The 19,582-nt window shown below is 47.1% G+C and overlaps 1 long non-coding RNA gene across 2 annotated transcripts; it reads left to right on the forward strand.

The window, feature by feature from the left end:
- Nucleotides 1–1,799: 1,799 nt before the first annotated feature.
- On the forward strand, nt 1,800–18,212 carry LOC148123756 (uncharacterized). Of its 2 annotated transcripts, none has more exons than XR_015740544.1 (3): nt 1,800–1,907; nt 15,511–15,693; nt 17,682–18,212. It is a non-coding gene; the product is annotated as an uncharacterized LOC148123756 (long non-coding RNA). The 2 variants fall into 2 exon arrangements; XR_015740543.1 differs by lacking the exon at nt 17,682–18,212 and adding an exon at nt 16,795–16,909.
- Nucleotides 18,213–19,582: the final 1,370 nt, after the last annotated feature.

Below are 19,582 nucleotides of genomic sequence, written 5' to 3' on the forward strand. Positions count from 1 at the left end.
GGCCCTGCAGTTAGAGCCTGAGCAGAACAGAGCTGGCCCTAGTTAGAGCCTGAGCAGAACAGAGCTGGCCCTAGTTAGAGCCTGAGCAGAACAGAGCTGGCCCTAGTTAGAGCCTGAGCAGAACAGAGCTGGCCCTAGTTAGAGCCTGAGCAGAACAGAGCTGGCCCTAGTTAGAGCCTGAGCAGAACAGAGCTGGCCCTAGTTAGAGCCTGAGCAGAACAGAGCTGGCCCTAGTTAGAGCCTGAGCAGAACAGAGCTGGCCCTAGTTAGAGCCTGAGCAGAACAGAGCTGGCCCTAGTTAGAGCCTGAGCAGAACAGAGCTGGCCCTAAGTTAGAGCCTGAGCAGAACAGAGCTGGCCCTAGTTAGAGCCTGAGCAGAACAGAGCTGGCCCTAGTTAGAGCCTGAGCAGAACAGAGCTGGCCCTGGTTAGAGCCTGAGCAGAACAGAGCTGGCCCTAGTTCAGAGCCTGAGCAGAACAGAGCTGGCCCTAGTTAGAGCCTGAGCAGAACAGAGCTGGCCCTAGTTAGAGCCTGAGCAGAACAGAGCTGGCCCTAGTTAGAGCCTGAGCAGGACAGAGCTGGCCCTAGTTAGAGGCCTGAGCAGAACAGAGCTGGCCCTAGTTAGAGCCTGAGCAGAACAGAGCTGGCCCTAGTTAGAGCCTGAGCAGAACAGAGCTGGCCCTAGTTAGAGCCTGAGCAGAACAGAGCTGGCCCTAGTTAGAGCCTGAGCAGAACAGAGCTGGCCCTAGTTAGAGCCTGAGCAGAGACAGAGCTGGCCCTAGTTAAGCCTGAGCAGGACAGAGCTGGCCCTAGTTAGAGCCTGAGCAGAACAGAGCTGGCCCTAGTTAGAGCCTGAGCAGGACAGCTGGCCCTAGTTAGAGCCTGAGCAGGACAGAGCTGGCCCTAGTTAGAGCCTGAGCAGGACAGAGCTGGCCCTAGTTAGAGCCTGAGCAGGAAGGCAGAGCTGGCCCTAGTTAGAGCCTGAGCAGAACAGAGCTGGCCCTAGTTAGAGCCTGAGCAGAACAGAGCTGGCCCTAGTTAGAGCCTGAGCAGAACAGAGCTGGCTGTGAGAACAGAGCTGGCCCTGGTTAGGAGCTGGCCTGAGCAGAACAGAGCTGGCCCTAGTTAGAGCCTGAGCAGAACAGAGCTGGCCCTAGTTATGTTCTTCAATGCGTGCACTTATTCTTCTGTTAGTTTGTCCAATGTATGTGGTAGGGCAGGCAGTGCAGGGATTCGTATACTCCTTGGTTTTCTAATTCGATTTTGTCTTTGGGGTTTCTTAGGATGGTGGATATTTTTCTGTTTGTGCAGAATGCTGTTTGATGTTGTGTTTTTGGAGGTTCTTGCTAATTTTGTCTGTAGTGCCTTTTATATATGGGAGGAGGGCTTTGCCGTTTTCTTGTTCTCTGTCTTGGATTTTGGTTGGGGTTTCTTTTTGGATTAGGTGGGTAATCTTCTTTCTTTGGAATCCATTGGCTGTAAGTATGAGTTGGTGAGAGTGTGTAGTTCGGTTTTTGGTGTTGTTCATCGGCTAAGCATTTTGTTCTGGAGATGAGTGTCTTGGCTCTGAGGAATTGATCTGTGCTGGGTGGTGGTGTGAGAGTGCATGTAGATAGCGGTTAGTATGTGTTTTCTTCTGGTAGATGGTGTGTCCTAGGGAGCCATTGGATCTTTTGTATACCAAGACATCTAGGAAGGAAGTTGATTGTTGGCTTCTGTTTCCATGGTGAATTGTATTTTGGGGTGTAGGCTGTTGAGGTATGTGAGGAAGTTGTTCAGTTTTTCTTTCCTGTGTGGCCAGATTATGAAGGTGTCATCTACGTATCTGAGCCAGAGTTTGGGTTGTGGTTGTATTTTTCTAGAGCTTGCAGTTTCAAAGTGTTCCATGTAGAGGTTTGCGATAACAGGTGAGAGGGGTGATCCATGGGTGCTCCTTCTATTTGTTTGTATTTTTGTCCATTGTAGGTGAAGTAAGTATTGGATAGGCAGTGGTTGGTTAGATCTAGGATGTGCTTGGGGGGTTGTATTTGTTTTGGATGGCTGTCAAGGCTTCTTTTATTAGCACTTGGGTGAAGAGGGATATGACATGAAGCTTACTAGTAGGTCGCTGGGTTGTAAGTTTTGTTTCTTTATGATCTCGATGAACTGGAATGAGTTTCTTACGTGTGAGTTGATGGATTCTGCATAGGGTTGTAGTTGTTTGGCAAGAAATTTGGCCAGGTTTTGTAGAGGTGAGCCTATGGAGCTGACTATTGGTCTGAGTGGGGTTCCTTCTTTGTGTATTTTGGGGAGACCATAAAGCTTGGGGCATCTGGATGATTTTTCTCTGGGTATGATTCCTTGCTGGATTTCTTCACTGATGGGGGAGGCTTTTATTTTGGATTTGGTAGTTTTTTTCTAGGTAGGTGGTGGGGTCTGTCTTTAGGGGTTTGTATGTGGGGTCTTGGAGTAGGTTGGTTAGCTTGGTTTGGTAGTCGGATGTGTTCATTACCACTGTCGCGTTGCCAGCTCTGTTCTTTTCGGAGCTCCACAACTAGGGCCAGCTCTGTTCTGCTCAGGCTCTAACTAGGAGCCAGCTCTGTTCTGCTCAGGCTCTAACTAGGGCCAGCTCTGTTCTACTCGAGGCTCTAACTGGGGCCAGCTCTGTTTCTGCTCAGGCTCTAACTTCTAGGGCCAGCTCTGCTCTGCTCAGGCTCTAACTAGGGCCAGCTCACCACTCTGCTCAGGAAACAACTAACTAGGGCCAGCTCTGCTCTGCTCAGGCTCTAACTAGGGCCAGCTCTGCTCTGCTCAGGCTCTAACTGGGGCCAGCTCTGCTCTGCTCAGGCTCCTGGCACAGGGCCAGCTCTGCTCTGCTCCAGGCTCTAACTAGGGCCAGCTCTGCTCTGCTCAGGCTCTAACTAGGGCCAGCTCTGTTCTGCTCAGGCTCTAACTAGGGCCAGCTCTGCATTCTGCTCAGGCTCTAACTAGGGCCAGCTCTGTTCTGCTCAGGCTCTAACTAGGGCCAGCTCTGCTCTGCTCAGGCTCTAACTAGGGGCCAGCTCTGCTCTGCTCAGGCTCTAACTAGGGCTCAGGGGCTCTGTTCTACTCCAAAGGCTCTAACTAGGGCCAGCTCTGTTCTGCTCAGGCTCTAACTAGGGCCGCTCTGCTCCTGCTCAGGCTCTAACTTCTAGGGCTGATTCTGTTCCTGCTCAGGCTCTAACTAGGGCCAGCTCTTGCTCTGCTCAGGCTCTAACTAGGAGCCCGCTCTTTCCTGGGCCAGCTCTGCTGCTCAGGCTCTAACTGGGGCCAGCTCACTTCCTGCTCAGGCTCTAACTAGGGCCAGCTCTGCTCTGCTCCAGGCTCTAACTAGGGGGTTCCTCAGGCTCTAGGAGCCAGCTCTGCTCAGGCTCTAACTAGGGCCAGCTCTGTTCTGCTCAGGCTCTAACTAGGGCCAGCTCTGTTCTGCTCAGGCTCTAACTAGGGCCAGCTCTGTTCTGCTCAGGCTCTAACTAGGGCCAGCTCTGTTCTGCTCAGGCTCTAACTAGGGCCAGCTCTCTCTCTCAGGCTCTAACTAGGGCCAGCTCTGCTCTGCTCAGGCTCTAACTAGGGCCAGCTCTGCTCTGCTCAGGCTCTAACTAGGGCCAGCTCTGCTCTCAGGCTCCTAACTCAGGCTGCTCAGGCTCTAACTAGGGGCCAGCTCTGCTCTGCTCAGGCTCTAACTAGGGCCAGCTCTGCTCTGCTCAGGCTCTAACTAGGGCCAGCTCTGCTCTGCTCAGGCTCTAACTAGGGCCAGCTCTGCTCTGCTCAGGCTCTAACTAGGGCCAGCTCTGTTCTGCTCAGGCTCTAACTAGGGCCAGCTCTTTCTGCTCAGGCTCTAACTAGGGCCAGCTCTGCTCTGCTCAGGCTCTAACTAGGGCCAGCTCTGCTCTGCTCAGGCTCTAACTAGGGCCAGCTCTGCTCTGCTCAGGCTCTAACTAGGGCCAGCTCTGCTCTGCTCAGGCTCTAACTAGGGCCAGCTCTGCTCTGCTCAGGCTCTAACTAGGGCCAGCTCTGCTCTGCTCAGGCTCTAACTAGGGCCAGCTCTGCTCTGCTCAGGCTCTAACTAGGGCCAGCTCTGTTCTGCTCAGGCTCTAACTAGGGCCAGCTCTTTCTGCTCAGGCTCTAACTAGGGCCAGCTCTTTCTGCTCAGGCTCTAACTAGGGCCAGCTCTTTGCCTGCTCAGGCTCTAACTAGGGCCAGCTCTTTCTGCTCAGGCTCTAACTAGGGCCAGCTCTTTCTGCTCAGGCTCTAACTAGGGCCAGCTCTGTTCTGCTCAGGCTCTAACTAGGGCCAGCTCTGTTCTGCTCAGGCTCTAACTAGGGCCAGCTCTGTTCTGCTCAGGCTCTAACTAGGGCCAGCTCTGTTCTGCTCAGGCTCTAACTAGGGCCAGCTCTGTTCTGCTCAGGCTCTAACTAGGGCCAGCTCTGTTCTGCTCAGGCTCTAACTAGGGCCAGCTCTGTTCTGCTCAGGCTAACTGCTCTGTTCTGCTCAGGCTCTAACTAGGGCCAGCTCTGTTCTGCTCAGGCTCTAACTAGGGCCAGCTCTGTTCTGCTCAGGCTCTAACTAGGGCCAGCTCTGTTCTGCTCAGGCTCTAACTAGGGCCAGCTCTGTTCTGCTCAGGCTCTAACTAGGGCCAGCTCTGTTCTGCTCAGGCTCTAACTAGGGCCAGCTCTGTTCTGCTCAGGCTCTAACTAGGGCCAGCTCTGTTCTGCTCAGGCTCTAACTAGGGCCAGCTCTGTTCTGCTCAGGCTCTAACTAGGGCCAGCTCTGTTCCTGCTCAGGTCCAACTAGCCAGCTCTTTCCTGCTCAGCTCTAACTAGGGCCAGCTCTTTCTGCTCAGGCTCTAACTAGGGCCAGCTCTTTCCTGCTCAGGCTCTAACTAGGGCAGCTCTTTCCTGCTCAGGCTCTAACTAGGGCCAGCTCTTTCTGCTCAGGCTCTAACTAGGGCCAGCTCTGTTCTGCTCAGGCTCTAACTAGGGCCAGCTCTGTTCTGCTCAGGCTCTAACTAGGGCCAGCTCTGTTCTGCTGCTCAGGCTCTAACTAGGGCCAGCTCTGCTCTGCTCAGGCTCTAACTAGGGCCAGCTCTGTTCTGCTCAGGCTCTAACTAGGGCCAGCTCTTTCCTGCTCAGGCTCTAACTAGGGCCAGCTCTGCCTGCTCAGGCTCTAACTAGGGCAGCTCTTTCCTGCTCAGGCTCTAACTAGGGCCAGCTCTGTTCTGCTCAGGCTCTAACTAGGGCCAGCTCTGTTCTGCTCAGGCTCTAACTAGGGCCAGCTCTGTTCTGCTCAGGCTCTAACTAGGGCCAGCTCTGTTCTGCTCAGGCTCAACTAGGCTCTAACTAGGGCCAGCTCTGTTCTGCTCAGGCTCTAACTAGGGCCAGCTCTGTTCTGCTCAGGCTCTAACTAGGGCCAGCTCTGTTCTGCTCAGGCTCTAACTAGGGCCAGCTCTGTTCTGCTCAGGCTCTAACTAGGGCCAGCTCTGTTCTGCTCAGGCTCTAACTAGGGCCAGCTCTGTTCTGCTCAGGCTCTAACTAGGGCCAGCTCTGTTCTGCTCAGGCTCTAACTAGGGCCAGCTCTGTTCTGCTCAGGCTCTAACTAGGGCCAGCTCTTTCTGCTCAGGCTCTAACTAGGGCCAGCTCTTTCCTGCTCAGGCTCTAACTAGGGCCAGCTCTTTCCTGCTCAGGCTCTAACTAGGGCCAGCTCTGTTCTGCTCAGGCTCTAACTAGGGCCAGCTCTGTTCTGCTCAGGCTCTAACTAGGGCCAGCTCTGTTCTGCTCAGGCTCTAACTAGGGCCAGCTCTGTTCTGCTCAGGCTCTAACTAGGGCCAGCTCTGTTCTGCTCAGGCTCTAACTAGGGCCAGCTCTGTTCTGCTCAGGCTCTAACTAGGGCCAGCTCTGTTCTGCTCAGGCTCTAACTAGGGCCAGCTCTGTTCTGCTCAGGCTCTAACTAGGGCCAGCTCTGTTCTGCTCAGGCTCTAACTAGGGCCAGCTCTGTTCTGCTCAGGCTCTAACTAGGGCCAGCTCTGTTCTGCTCAGGCTCTAACTAGGGCCAGCTCTGTTCTGCTCAGGCTCTAACTAGGGCCAGCTCTGTTCTGCTCAGGCTCTAACTAGGGCCAGCTCTGTTCTGCTCAGGCTCTAACTAGGGCCAGCTCTTTCTGCTCAGGCTCTAACTAGGGCCAGCTCTTTCTGCTCAGGCTCTAACTAGGGCCAGCTCTTTCCTGCTCAGGCTCTAACTAGGGCCAGCTCTTTCCTGCTCAGGCTCTAACTAGGGCCAGCTCTTTCTGCTCAGGCTCTAACTAGGGCCAGCTCTGTTCTGCTCAGGCTCTAACTAGGGCCAGCTCTTTCTGCTCAGGCTCTAACTAGGGCCAGCTCTTTCCTGCTCAGGCTCTAACTAGGGCCAGCTCTTTCCTGCTCAGGCTCTAACTAGGGCCAGCTCTTCCTGCTCAGGCTCTAACTAGGGCCAGCTCTTTCCTGCTCAGGCTCTAACTAGGGCCAGCTCTTTCCTGCTCAGGCTCTAACTAGGGCCAGCTCTTTCCTGCTCAGGCTCTAACTAGGGCCAGCTCTTTCTGCTCAGGCTCTAACTAGGGCCAGCTCTTTCCTGCTCAGGCTCTAACTAGGGCCAGCTCTTTCCTGCTCAGGCTCTAACTAGGGCCAGCTCTTTCCTGCTCAGGCTCTAACTAGGGCCAGCTCTGTTCCTGCTCAGGCTCTAACTAGGGCCAGCTCTTTCCTGCTCAGGCTCTAACTAGGGCCAGCTCTTTCCTGCTCAGGCTCTAACTAGGGCCAGCTCTGTTCTGCTCAGGCTCTAACTAGGGCCAGCTCTGTTCTGCTCAGGCTCTAACTAGGGCCAGCTCTGTTCTGCTCAGGCTCTAACTAGGGCCAGCTCTGTTCTGCTCAGGCTCTAACTAGGGCCAGCTCTGTTCTGCTCAGGCTCTAACTAGGGCCAGCTCTGTTCTGCTCAGGCTCTAACTAGGGCCAGCTCTGTTCTGCTCAGGCTCTAACTAGGGCCAGCTCTGTTCTGCTCAGGCTCTAACTAGGGCCAGCTCTGTTCTGCTCAGGCTCTAACTAGGGCCAGCTCTGTTCTGCTCAGGCTCTAACTAGGGCCAGCTCTGTTCTGCTCAGGCTCTAACTAGGGCCAGCTCTGTTCTGCTCAGGCTCTAACTAGGGCCAGCTCTGTTCTGCTCAGGCTCTAACTAGGGCCAGCTCTGTTCTGCTCAGGCTCTAACTAGGGCCAGCTCTGTTCTGCTCAGGCTCTAACTAGGGCCAGCTCTGTTCTGCTCAGGCTCTAACTAGGGCCAGCTCTGTTCGGCTCAGGCTCTAACTAGGGCCAGCTCTTTCCTGCTCAGGCTCTAACTAGGGCCAGCTCTTTCCTGCTCAGGCTCTAACTAGGGCCAGCTCTGTTCTGCTCAGGCTCTAACTAGGGCCAGCTCTGTTCTGCTCAGGCTCTAACTAGGGCCAGCTCTGTTCTGCTCAGGCTCTAACTAGGGCCAGCTCTGTTCTGCTCAGGCTCTAACTAGGGCCAGCTCTGTTCTGCTCAGGCTCTAACTAGGGCCAGCTCTGTTCTGCTCAGGCTCTAACTAGGCCAGCTCTGTTCTGCTCAGGCTCTAACTAGGGCCAGCTCTGTTCTGCTCAGGCTCTAACTAGGGCCAGCTCTGTTCTGCTCAGGCTCTAACTAGGGCCAGCTCTGTTCTGCTCAGGCTCTAACTAGGGCCAGCTCTGCTTAACTAGGGCCAGCTCTGTTCTGCTCAGGCTCTAACTAGGGCCAGCTCTGTTCTGCTCAGGCTCTAACTAGGGCCAGCTCTGTTCTGCTCAGGCTCTAACTAGGGCCAGCTCTTTCCTGCTCAGGCTCTAACTAGGGCCAGCTCTGCTCCTGCTCAGGCTCTAACTAGGGCCAGCTCTTCCTGCTCAGGCTCTAACTAGGGCCAGCTCTGTTCTGCTCAGGCTCTAACTAGGGCCAGCTCTGTTCTGCTCAGGCTCTAACTAGGGCCAGCTCTGTTCTGCTCAGGCTCTAACTAGGGCCAGCTCTGTTCTGCTCAGGCTCTAACTAGGGCCAGCTCTTTCCTGCTCAGGCTCTAACTAGGGCCAGCTCTTTCCTGCTCAGGCTCTAACTAGGGCCAGCTCTTTCCTGCTCAGGCTCTAACTAGGGCCAGCTCTGTTCTGCTCAGGCTCTAACTAGGGCCAGCTCTGTTCTGCTCAGGCTCTAACTAGGGCCAGCTCTGTTCTGCTCAGGCTCTAACTAGGGCCAGCTCTGTTCTGCTCAGGCTCTAACTAGGGCCAGCTCTGTTCTGCTCAGGCTCTAACTAGGGCCAGCTCTGTTCTGCTCAGGCTCTAACTAGGGCCAGCTGCTCAGGCTCTAACTAGGGCCAGCTCTTTCTGCTCAGGCTCTAACTAGGGCCAGCTCTGTTCTGCTCAGGCTCTAACTAGGGCCAGCTCTGTTCTGCTCAGGCTCTAACTAGGGCCAGCTCTCTGCTCTACAGCCAGCTCTGCTCAGGCTCTAACTAGGGCCAGCTCTTTCCTGCTCAGGCTCTAACTAGGGCCAGCTCTTTCCTGCTCAGGCTCTAACTAGGGCCAGCTCTTTCCTGCTCAGGCTCTAACTAGGGCCAGCTCTTTCTGCTCAGGCTCTAACTAGGGCCAGCTCTTTCCTGCTCAGGCTCTAACTAGGGCCAGCTCTTTCCTGCTCAGGCTCTAACTAGGGCCAGCTCTGCTCCTGCTCAGGCTCTAACTAGGGCCAGCTCTTTCTGCTCAGGCTCTAACTAGCCAGCTCTGTCTGCTCAGGCTCTAACTAGGGCCAGCTCTTTCTGCTCAGGCTCTAACTAGGGCCAGCTCTTTCTGCTCAGGCTCTAACTAGGGCCAGCTCTGTTCTGCTCAGGCTCTAACTAGGGCCAGCTCTGTTCTGCTCAGGCTCTAACTAGGGCCAGCTCTGTTCTGCTCAGGCTCTAACTAGGGCCAGCTCTGTTCTGCTCAGGCTCTAACTAGGGCCAGCTCTGTTCTGCTCAGGCTCTAACTAGGGCCAGCTCTGTTCTGCTCAGGCTCTAACTAGGGCCAGCTCTGTTCTGCTCAGGCTCTAACTAGGGCCAGCTCTGTTCTGCTCAGGCTCTAACTAGGGCCAGCTCTGTTCTGCTCAGGCTCTAACTAGGGCCAGCTCTGTTCTGCTCAGGCTCTAACTAGGGCCAGCTCTGTTCTGCTCAGGCTCTAACTAGGGCCAGCTCTGTTCTGCTCAGGCTCTAACTAGGGCCAGCTCTGTTCTGCTCAGGCTCTAACTAGGGCCAGCTCTGTTCTGCTCAGGCTCTAACTAGGGCCAGCTCTGTTCCTGCTCAGGCTCTAACTAGGGCCAGCTCTGTCCTGCTCAGGCTCTAACTAGGGCCAGCTCTGTTCCTGCTCAGGCTCTAACTAGGGCCAGCTCTGTTCCTGCTCAGGCTCTAACTAGGGCCAGCTCTGTTCTGCTCAGGCTCTAACTAGGGCCAGCTCTGTTCTGCTCAGGCTCTAACTAGGGCCAGCTCTGTTCTGCTCAGGCTCTAACTAGGGCCAGCTCTGTTGCCTGCTCAGGCTCTAACTAGGGCCAGCTCTGTCCTGCTCAGGCTCTAACTAGGGCCAGCTCTGTTCTGCTCAGGCTCTAACTAGGGCCAGCTCTGTTCTGCTCAGGCTCTAACTAGGGCCAGCTCTGTTCTGCTCAGGCTCTAACTAGGGCCAGCTCTGTTCTGCTCAGGCTCTAACTAGGGCCAGCTCTGTTCTGCTCAGGCTCTAACTAGGGCCAGCTCTGTTCTGCTCAGGCTCTAACTAGGGCCAGCTCTGTTCTGCTCAGGCTCTAACTAGGGCCAGCTCTGTTCTGCTCAGGCTCTAACTAGGGCCAGCTCTGTTCTGCTCAGGCTCTAACTAGGGCCAGCTCTGTTCTGCTCAGGCTCTAACTAGGGCCAGCTCTGTTCTGCTCAGGCTCTAACTAGGGCCAGCTCTGTTCTGCTCAGGCTCTAACTAGGGCCAGCTCTGTTCTGCTCAGGCTCTAACTAGGGCCAGCTCTGTTCTGCTCAGGCTCTAACTAGGGCCAGCTCTGTTCTGCTCAGGCTCTAACTAGGGCCAGCTCTGTTCTGCTCAGGCTCTAACTAGGGCCAGCTCTGTTCTGCTCAGGCTCTAACTAGGGCCAGCTCTGTTCTGCTCAGGCTCTAACTAGGGCCAGCTCTGTTCTGCTCAGGCTCTAACTAGGGCCAGCTCTGTTCTGCTCAGGCTCTAACTAGGGCCAGCTCTGTTCTGCTCAGGCTCTAACTAGGGCCAGCTCTGTTCTGCTCAGGCTCTAACTAGGGCCAGCTCTGTTCTGCTCAGGCTCTAACTAGGGCCAGCTCTGTTCTGCTCAGGCTCTAACTAGGGCCAGCTCTGTTCTGCTCAGGCTCTAACTAGGGCCAGCTCTGCTCTGCTCAGGCTCTAACTAGGGCCAGCTCTGTTCTGCTCAGGCTCTAACTAGGGCCAGCTCTGTTCTGCTCAGGCTCTAACTAGGGCCAGCTCTGTTCTTTTCAGGATCCTTAAAAGAACAGAACTGGCCCTAATTAGAAATGAACTTCACACAAAAAGGTTTCTCCTAGACCAAATCAACAAAGATCTCCTCACACTCCACCTCAGACTCAGCAACAAGATTCACCCTCTACTTTGGGACAAATCCAAACAACTCGCTGTCTGGAGAGCCGAAACACAGACCATCCTCAAGACAGACACACAGACCAACAAACTCAGGAAACTACAACAACGCCAGAAACCAACTCCTCCCCCCCCACAGCCACACATGAAACAAACAGTGCACAACATCTCAGACAAGATCCTCACTGAAGCTGAAACCAAGATCCTCTCAAAAGGATTCAACTTTGCTGTCGCTCCCAAACACATCCCCACAGAAACCATCATATGCGGAGTTGAAACCAGCCTGACCAAAACCAACCCTGATGATGCTAACAAAATCAGACTCGAAATCACCAACATCCTCTGCACTAGCAAACCACCCAAAAGCAACTTATCCAAAGAAGAACAAACTGCACTACTTAACCTGAAAGAAGACACCAGCATAATAATCCTACCAGCAGACAAAGAGCACGCGACAGTGGTAATGAACACATCTGACTACCAAACCAAGCTAACCAACCTACTCCAAGACCCCACATACAAACCCCTAAAGACAGACCCCACCACCTACCTAGAAAAAACTACCAAATCCAAAATAAAAGCCTCCCCATCAGTGAAGAAATCCAGCAAGGAATCATACCCAGAGAAAAATCATCCAGATGCCCCAAGCTTTATGGTCTCCCCAAAATACACAAAGAAGGAACCCCACTCAGACCAATAGTCAGCTCCATAGGCTCACCTCTACAAAACCTGGCCAAATTTCTTGCCAAACAACTACAACCCTATGCAGAATCCATCAACTCACACGTAAGAAACTCATTCCAGTTCATCGAGATCATAAAGAAACAAAACTTACAACCCAGCGACCTACTAGTAAGCTTCGATGTCATATCCCTCTTCACCCAAGTGCCAATAAAAGAAGCCTTGACAGCCATCCAAAACAAATACAACCCCCAAGCACATCCTAGATCTAACCAACCACTGCCTATCAATACTTACTTCACCTACAATGGACAAAAATACAAACAAACAGAAGGAGCACCCATGGGATCACCCCTCTCACCTGTTATCGCAAACCTCTACATGGAACACTTTGAAACTCAAGCTCTAGAAAAATACAACCACAAACCCAAACTCTGGCTCAGATACGTAGATGACACCTTCATAATCTGGCCACACAGGAAAGAAAAACTGAACAACTTCCTCACATACCTCAACAGCCTACACCCCAAAATACAATTCACCATGGAAACAGAAGCCAACAATCAACTTCCCTTCCTAGATGTCTTGGTATACAAAAGATCCAATGGCTCCCTAGGACACACCATCTACCAGAAGAAAACACATACTAACCGCTATCTACATGCACTCTCACACCACCACCCAGCACAGATCAATTCCGTAGCCAAGACACTCATCTCCAGAACAAAATGCTTAGCCGATGAGCAACACCAGAAAACCGAACTACACACTCTCACCAACGTACTTACAGCCAATGGATTCCAAAGAAAGAAGATTACCCACCTAATCCAAAAAGAAACCCCAACCAAAATCCAAGACAGAGAACAAGAAAACGGCAAAGCCCTCCTCCCATATATAAAAGGCACTACAGACAAAATTAGCAAGATCCTCCAAAAACACAACATCAAAACAGCATTCTGCACAAACAGAAAAATATCCACCATCCTAAGAAACCCCAAAGACAAAATCGAATTAGAAAACCAAGGAGTATACTGAAATCCCCTGCACTGCCTGCCCTACCACATACATTGGACAAACTAACAGAAGAATAAGTGCACGCATTGAAGAACATAAGAACTCAATCAAAAAGAAGAAACGACCTCTTCCCTGGTCCAACACCTCAAAGCCACAGGACATGAAATTGATTTTAAAAATACCAGAACTATCGCTTAAAACCGAACACTTCAACAGCAGAATAATCAGAGAAGCCATAGAGATAGAAAAACGCCCACACAGCATGAACAAACGAGACGACACCTCCCGCCTTCCAGCCATTTGGAAACCCGCCCTCATGAACAGACGAATACCTAACATGAAGAAGGACACCGGACCCACACCCATAAGAGCCACACAAGATGCCACCACCACACTTCCATGTAGAAAACAGACTCCCACCCATTCAGAAAATGAGAAAGCGACCATGGACCAGAAGCTGCACTGCAGCTGCATCACTACCCACTTCAAACCCCTCTGAGCCATACATGAAGCAAACCGACACCCACTGTGAAGATGCAGCAGGACCACGAACTTGAAGCCAAACAGCCAGATCACAACTCTCCAGCTCAAATCCCCCAGCAACTAAGACTAACCTGAGCACAACCAAGCCCCCACCTGAACAGAACAGGCCTCCAACCAATCAGAACACGGCTAACCCCCAACCAATCAGAACACAGCCAAACCCCCTACCAATGAGAACACACCCCCACCCAATCAGAACACAGCCAAGCCCCCACCCAATCAAGTCCCACCCCCACTGGCAGTTAAAAGGAGGAAGCAGCTGCAATCTCCATTACTCTGAGAAGCACAGAGCCGGAGACAGAAGCCTGAAGATGATGAATGAGACTTCATCGAAACGTTGCCTAGATACTTCGAATCTTACGCGGGAGAAAACCCGAACAACCAAAGATCCACACACACACACACACACACACACACACACACACACACACATATATAATATATATATATATATATATATATATATATATATATATATATATATATATAAATTTTGGCGCTTTCCCTTGTGGTTAACAGCGTGTGAGAAATTAAGATGGTATTTTTGAACCAAGTGATCAGGAGCTTATTGAAACACCTACATATTCCATAAATCACGAACCTTAAAACGCTGGCTCATTAAAGTAAAACCATCTCCACAAATCTTGCAATACTGAAATTAGAACGAGCCCCTTTGCTTAAATTGTTTCAGTCGAGGGCTAGAAAAACTCCTTCCTCAAGTTCAACATTATCAAGAAGCATTTTCTGTTCCCGTTACACTCAGGGAAAGTCAAGATTAGCTCTCGTGGGGAAGGGTCCTGTCACTAAATTTAAATAATTGCACTTCTCCATCCAGAGACCTGACTTAACGGACCAGGAGCTAAACTACAGGATCTCTCTAAAGTCAATACATCAACAAGAGATTCCACAAATCCCTGTTTGGTTCTGTTGTTTAACAAGACAGTGCCTAGCTTTACGTACAATACTCAACTCCAACTTATTGCAAAAAGGCTTAAGCTACGAGGAACTTAATTTAAACTCTACCAACACACACTTTCCCATATTGCTGCACTGAAAGTGTTCATGCTTGTTTAATAAGCTACGTGCAGTTAAATCATGTAATTTGATAAAGACCAATATTATCATTTTGAAGAGGAAAGGATATAACGCCCTTGCAAATACTGCTATCCAATGGCTATGCTGACTAGTCTATTGAAAATTATAGAGTAACACCTAACATCCAAAAGATTATAGTTTCCCCATTTATCTGTCTGAACACATTTGTCTGGATAAATATTAGAGGGAGGGAGGGAGGGAGGGAGGGAGGGAGGGAGGGAAGGAAGGAAGGAAGGAAGGAAGGAAGGAAGGAAGGAAGGAAGGAAGGGCACTTGTTCATATGTCATATGTATTTTTGAGGTTTTGGAGTATGGTGCTGTCATAATTGAAACTTTCTACTGGTAGGAACTTTAACAAGCTGTGAATTCATAAGAAAAAGTCCTCAAATCTGTTTACGCTTGCTAAAAGTTTTATTCTGGAAACTTATAAAAAACTATTGGCTTTAAAGATTATTTTTAAAGACCACACCAACTTTCCAGGAAGGAAACAAGGCACAAAACTGAGCTCTGGAAGACTGCTCCCGCCCCTCTTATTATTGAAATTATGTTGGGAAGGCATAACTTTAGAATGTGTAGTGTTGTAGGGAAGACAATTCTTCATAGACCCTTTTCAGGCCAAGTAATTTACTCCATCACAAAGGGGAAAAAAAATTAAAGTTAATTTCAACATAACTGTGGCTGTTCCATAATTTAATAGAAGCATGCTGTAGTGCTGAAATCTCTGATTCCCCAAATGCCAACAACAGTTGCTTCTTAAAGTTTTATTTTATTTTCCAAATGCAAATTAAAAATATTATATGGGTTACTAGTTCCATGTTCTTGCCTTTAAAAATCATTTTTTTTTAAAAAATGACTATTCTCAATGGCATAATAAGGCTATTATGCAACTATCGCTGTGTTGGGAAGGGGTGGTTTCAGGCACTCCAGTTCACCTCATCATTTCTTTTAGCTTAAATATTATGCCACATACTGATTAATACCAGACCAATAAAATCATCTTAGCAATCTGGTTAGAGTCTTTTGTCTACCCAGATGGCCTGCAACGTTAATGTGTGACAATTTCAACAATGAACTAGGACTGTTTTATGAAACCAACATTTGTTCCTCTCCTTTTGCATTTTAGGCTCCAAATTTTGACACAGATGGTATAAATTACTTTAAAAAAAGTGTTCATTTAGAAAGCTTAAATATGCAGTTTTACTTCAACCACCAGAATCTTTTACATTGGCAATTCAGTCACTTCGCTAATAATTCCTAATAATTAGGGTCTGTAAAATATTTCCTCAATTTTAAAAATCCAGCAGTTCCCTAAGTTGATATATTAATAATTTAGAAAAAAATAGAAAACACTAAATAAAGAGACTAATTTAACATCTAAAACAATCCAACGCCCAATACTCCATGCCTTAAAAAAACATTGCAATGAAAAAGAAGCAGAACGAGATGGTTCTCCTTTGGAAGGCAAAACAATATAACATAAAATAAATAATAAACTTGTAGGCACATATTTATTTGCAACCTATCTATTTCTCAATCTTTAGAAAAGATAATGAATATTGGAGCAGAAACAGATGTTGCATGCAAATACCCAGAAGAAAAGGAAAGCTATCAGCCGTATTTAAAAGAATGAGTTTTAAAGTCCACAAATTCCTTCCAGAAGAGAATGTGTTATCTGCTTTTCAAAAATACTCCCTTCAGTACCAACTTTATTGGGAGGAAAGGAGGTAAAATGTTTTTATATGCATTTTCAAGCAATATTGGTTGACCACACCATGAGCCAAAGAGAAAGGAAAAATAAATGGGCAAAAAGCCAACAGTTATGGTTATTTTAGAATAGATAGGCTAGAATTCTTTATTGGCCAAGTGTGATTGGACACACAAGGAATTTGTCTTGGTGCAAATGCTCTCAGTGTACATAAAAGAAAAGATACATTTGTCAAGAGTTCAAGAATCATAAGGCACAACACTTAATGATAGTCATAGGGTAGAATAAGCAATCAAGTCATATAAATGGTCGATATAAATCGTAAGGATACAAGCGACAACATTACAGTCATACAGTCACAAGTGGGAGGGGATGGGCAATAAAGAGTGATGAGAAGATTAATAGTAATAGTAATGCAGACTTTGTAAATAGTTGGACAGTGTTGAAGGAATTATTTGTTTAGCAGAGTGATGGCATTCGGGGAAAAACTGTCCTTGTCTCTAGTTATTCTGGTGTGCAGTGCTCTATAGCATCGTTTAGGAGTTGAAACAGTTTATGTCCAGGATATTATATATGTCCAATATTATATTTTACAATATATACTAAAATATATACTAAACATATATATATTATATATATATGTTTATAATATGTTTATATATATATATATACACACATACTCATAATATATACTGTACTAAAAATATTTTAGTATGCATATACTGTAAGGATTCCTGCACACTAGTTTTATTAATGCTTGGTGTTTACACCAACATAGTCATAAGGAGAGTGAACATACAACTCAATTTATATTTAATATTTGCATTATAAAGCAACAGATGATTGAAGCTGTGTCAAATGACTTATGGACAAGAGCACCTGACCATACATTGGGATGGGATGAAAGGGTTCTCAGTGCAAATGCCCAATATAAATTAGCACGGTGTTACTACCGCCAATTGTATTCACAAGACCATCATTTTGGAGATTCTGGATGGTGATTTGAGTTGACTTCCTTTTTTCTGGATGTCACCAATACAAGTCAGTGACAGAAGACTTTTGCAGAAGATGGTCTGATGTTACTGTACAAATCTGAATTTCAAATATCTGTCACATTCAGATTTTAAAGAAAAGCAAGGCAGCCAATTCTTGGTGAATCCTTCATCTCACCTAACAAGAAATCAATAAAGACAAAATAAACACAAGGGGAGAGAGGAAAGAGTCAAAGAATAAACAGCTTCAGGTAAATCAGTAAACTTCTATTATTCCCATTTTCCAAATGAGAATCAAATTGGAGAGTGAATATATTTGATTTGTGTCTTAAGTCTACATCCCAGTTTAAAAACCTTCACTCCCCCAGCCTCAAATTAACATGTAGCTAAACTTAGATGCTGAAATAATTTTGTATGAATTGAAACTTTCTGTCCTAAATAAATCCTTTCTAAAATACAATTTGTTTGGATATGAGCTTTCAAAACACAGCCTTGTTCTGCTAGATCTGCCAAAAGAGAAATGCATTTCAGATTTGCCTTCCACTAGAATCTATAACTCTTACAATTAAGTTGGGGGTTGCACCATTTTTGTTGGTAGGAGCTAAAATATATTGATATTTATACAATGATACAAATTAAGTGGAGGGGCCATATGCCTAAATGTCGCCAATGGGAAAATATCAATTACTCTTTTTTGAAAGCTACCTTACTTTTTGAAAACCACCTTGTATTCATACCTCATGAGGCACTGTTTCAAATGCATTGGGAGCATATATTAATCAATGTTTTGCATGGTGCAATCAATAACACCCTTATGTTTAGGTTTTAGCTCTCTTTTACAATAAATATTGATATATTGCAAGCTATGTAAAAATTTTCATTGGACTTTTGTTTGCAGTATGCACTGTATTCATTCGGCAAATAAGTGAACTAAATATTGTTTGTTGCAAAACAGATGTCAAATAAAATTATGCCATATGTGCTATTAAACACTTTCCTTATTTTTTTTTAACAGTGAAAAGCAAGATGCAGTTTCAAAACTGAATGTATTTGGCTTTCCAAGGATTTGAAGCATGAAAGCAACATTTCTGAATATTTTTAAAACCTGCTGTGCATCATGTAATCCAGTTTTGCATGTTAAATCTGTTTTTAAGGTTATCTTCAAAGTACATTCAATGAAAAGTCCCAACAATCTCCATAAAAGAAACACAGCAATCATTTTTTAATGTAAGCTGCTTGGACTAGTATCTGGGAATGAGAATGATGTACCTCTGTTTATTTGTGGTTTCCATATGAGAATCTATAATACAAATTGTATACAATGGTGCAAATACAAAAGAATGCTTGATGTTCCTTTCTTTCCTCAAAGGATTCATGTAAATGAAAATAACAGGGCCACGTTCTCTAATAGAGTAGACATTTCAGTTGTGTTTCTTGACCCACAGATATAGTTGCAGAACATGGCTAAAAGGACGGCAGCCGTGATAGGTGTAAACAAAGTTCTACTCATTTTTTTACATGGGTCATATGTGAAACCCACGTAAAATATAACCAGACTTTTCATTAAACCCATCACAGCTGACATCTTAAGTATTTTTATCACAGTCTATAGACACCACAGCTTGCAAGTTCCTTCAATGTTGTGGGGTCCAACCTGAAAAACCCAACAAGAAACAAAATACTGCAAGACACATCCAAAAGCTCTAAAACAGCATAGTTCATTATACAACAATAAGGTGCTAAAAGTTGTACAGTGGGAACCAAAGATATTGTGATGTTTTCATTGTCATGTATGGTTCAATGGCCTAGACATTGGTATCTGAATACAGATGTTTTTAACATTCATATTTTATTGTGGGTTTTTTTTTAAACCTGGGGGAATGTTAATATATATTGTAAATCCATGTATGATATGCCATATGCTAAATAAATAAATATTATGGTGAATGTTCATTAAAACAACAACAACCACCATAAAAGAAGCATACCGGGACCAGAGGAAAGCAAGCAGAACAAATTGAAAGAAAGGATACTGGGAAAGTCTACCATTTCAAATGTTGTTCCAGTGTTCTACAGACTGATTTCATTCAAGATAGCAGCATACATTCCATGATTCCTCTTGGATGGCTATGATTTCTTCAGATTAATCACACATGCGTCGTCTTCTCATTAAATTCCTTTAAGAAGTACCCATGCAGGTGGCATTTATCAAACACTGTTCATGTTTTCCTTCTTTGTCATACAGGAAAGATGAGTTTTTGTCAAAATCCAAAGCTCAGTGAGTTATGGCTCCTGGTGGTAAGGATGAGCTTCAGTATCAAACTCCATGCTTTCATAGATTCATGAATGAAGACTAATATACATGTCCCAGGAGAATGTTGCAGGATCCAACCTGGATCTGTCACTGGGACCAGAAGTTTAGTCTTCCAAGCTTTCAGACTCGTGCTGGACCCCATTTTCAGGGAACTTCTCTCTCAACAGAATGGATCATAGATTCACTCCACAGAATGCCAGTTTCCTGTGCAGATTTCCTTGCTTCCTGGTTTTCTCTGACAAGCAGGAAGCATGACCTACGGGACTGACCTATGCATCCTCACAAAGATAGATTCTCAAGTCTGAGTCTGATACCTGGAGAACTTCGTAGAAACAATCTGTGTAATCTTCTCAGCAAGACAATGTGAATGGCTTGCAATTGTATTCTTTCAAAATGTCTAATTAAATTTACATTCAATTCTAGTAATCTCTCAAAATCACAGTTCCAAAAAGACACCATATTTGATCCAGGTTAGCTACAAAAGTAGACAAATATCTCACTTTCCAACAAAATATCCCCTAAAAAATCCATCTCTTAGTTTCCAATGCTATTGATGGGACTAAGATTTAAAACTGTAGACGTCTCTGGAATTCTTTGTTTCC

The sequence above is a fragment of the Pseudonaja textilis genome, unplaced genomic scaffold (assembly GCF_049901715.1).
Source record: "Pseudonaja textilis isolate UNSWEBS1 unplaced genomic scaffold, rPseTex1.2 PTEXSCF129, whole genome shotgun sequence".
Classification (NCBI taxonomy): Eukaryota; Metazoa; Chordata; class Lepidosauria; order Squamata; family Elapidae; genus Pseudonaja; species Pseudonaja textilis.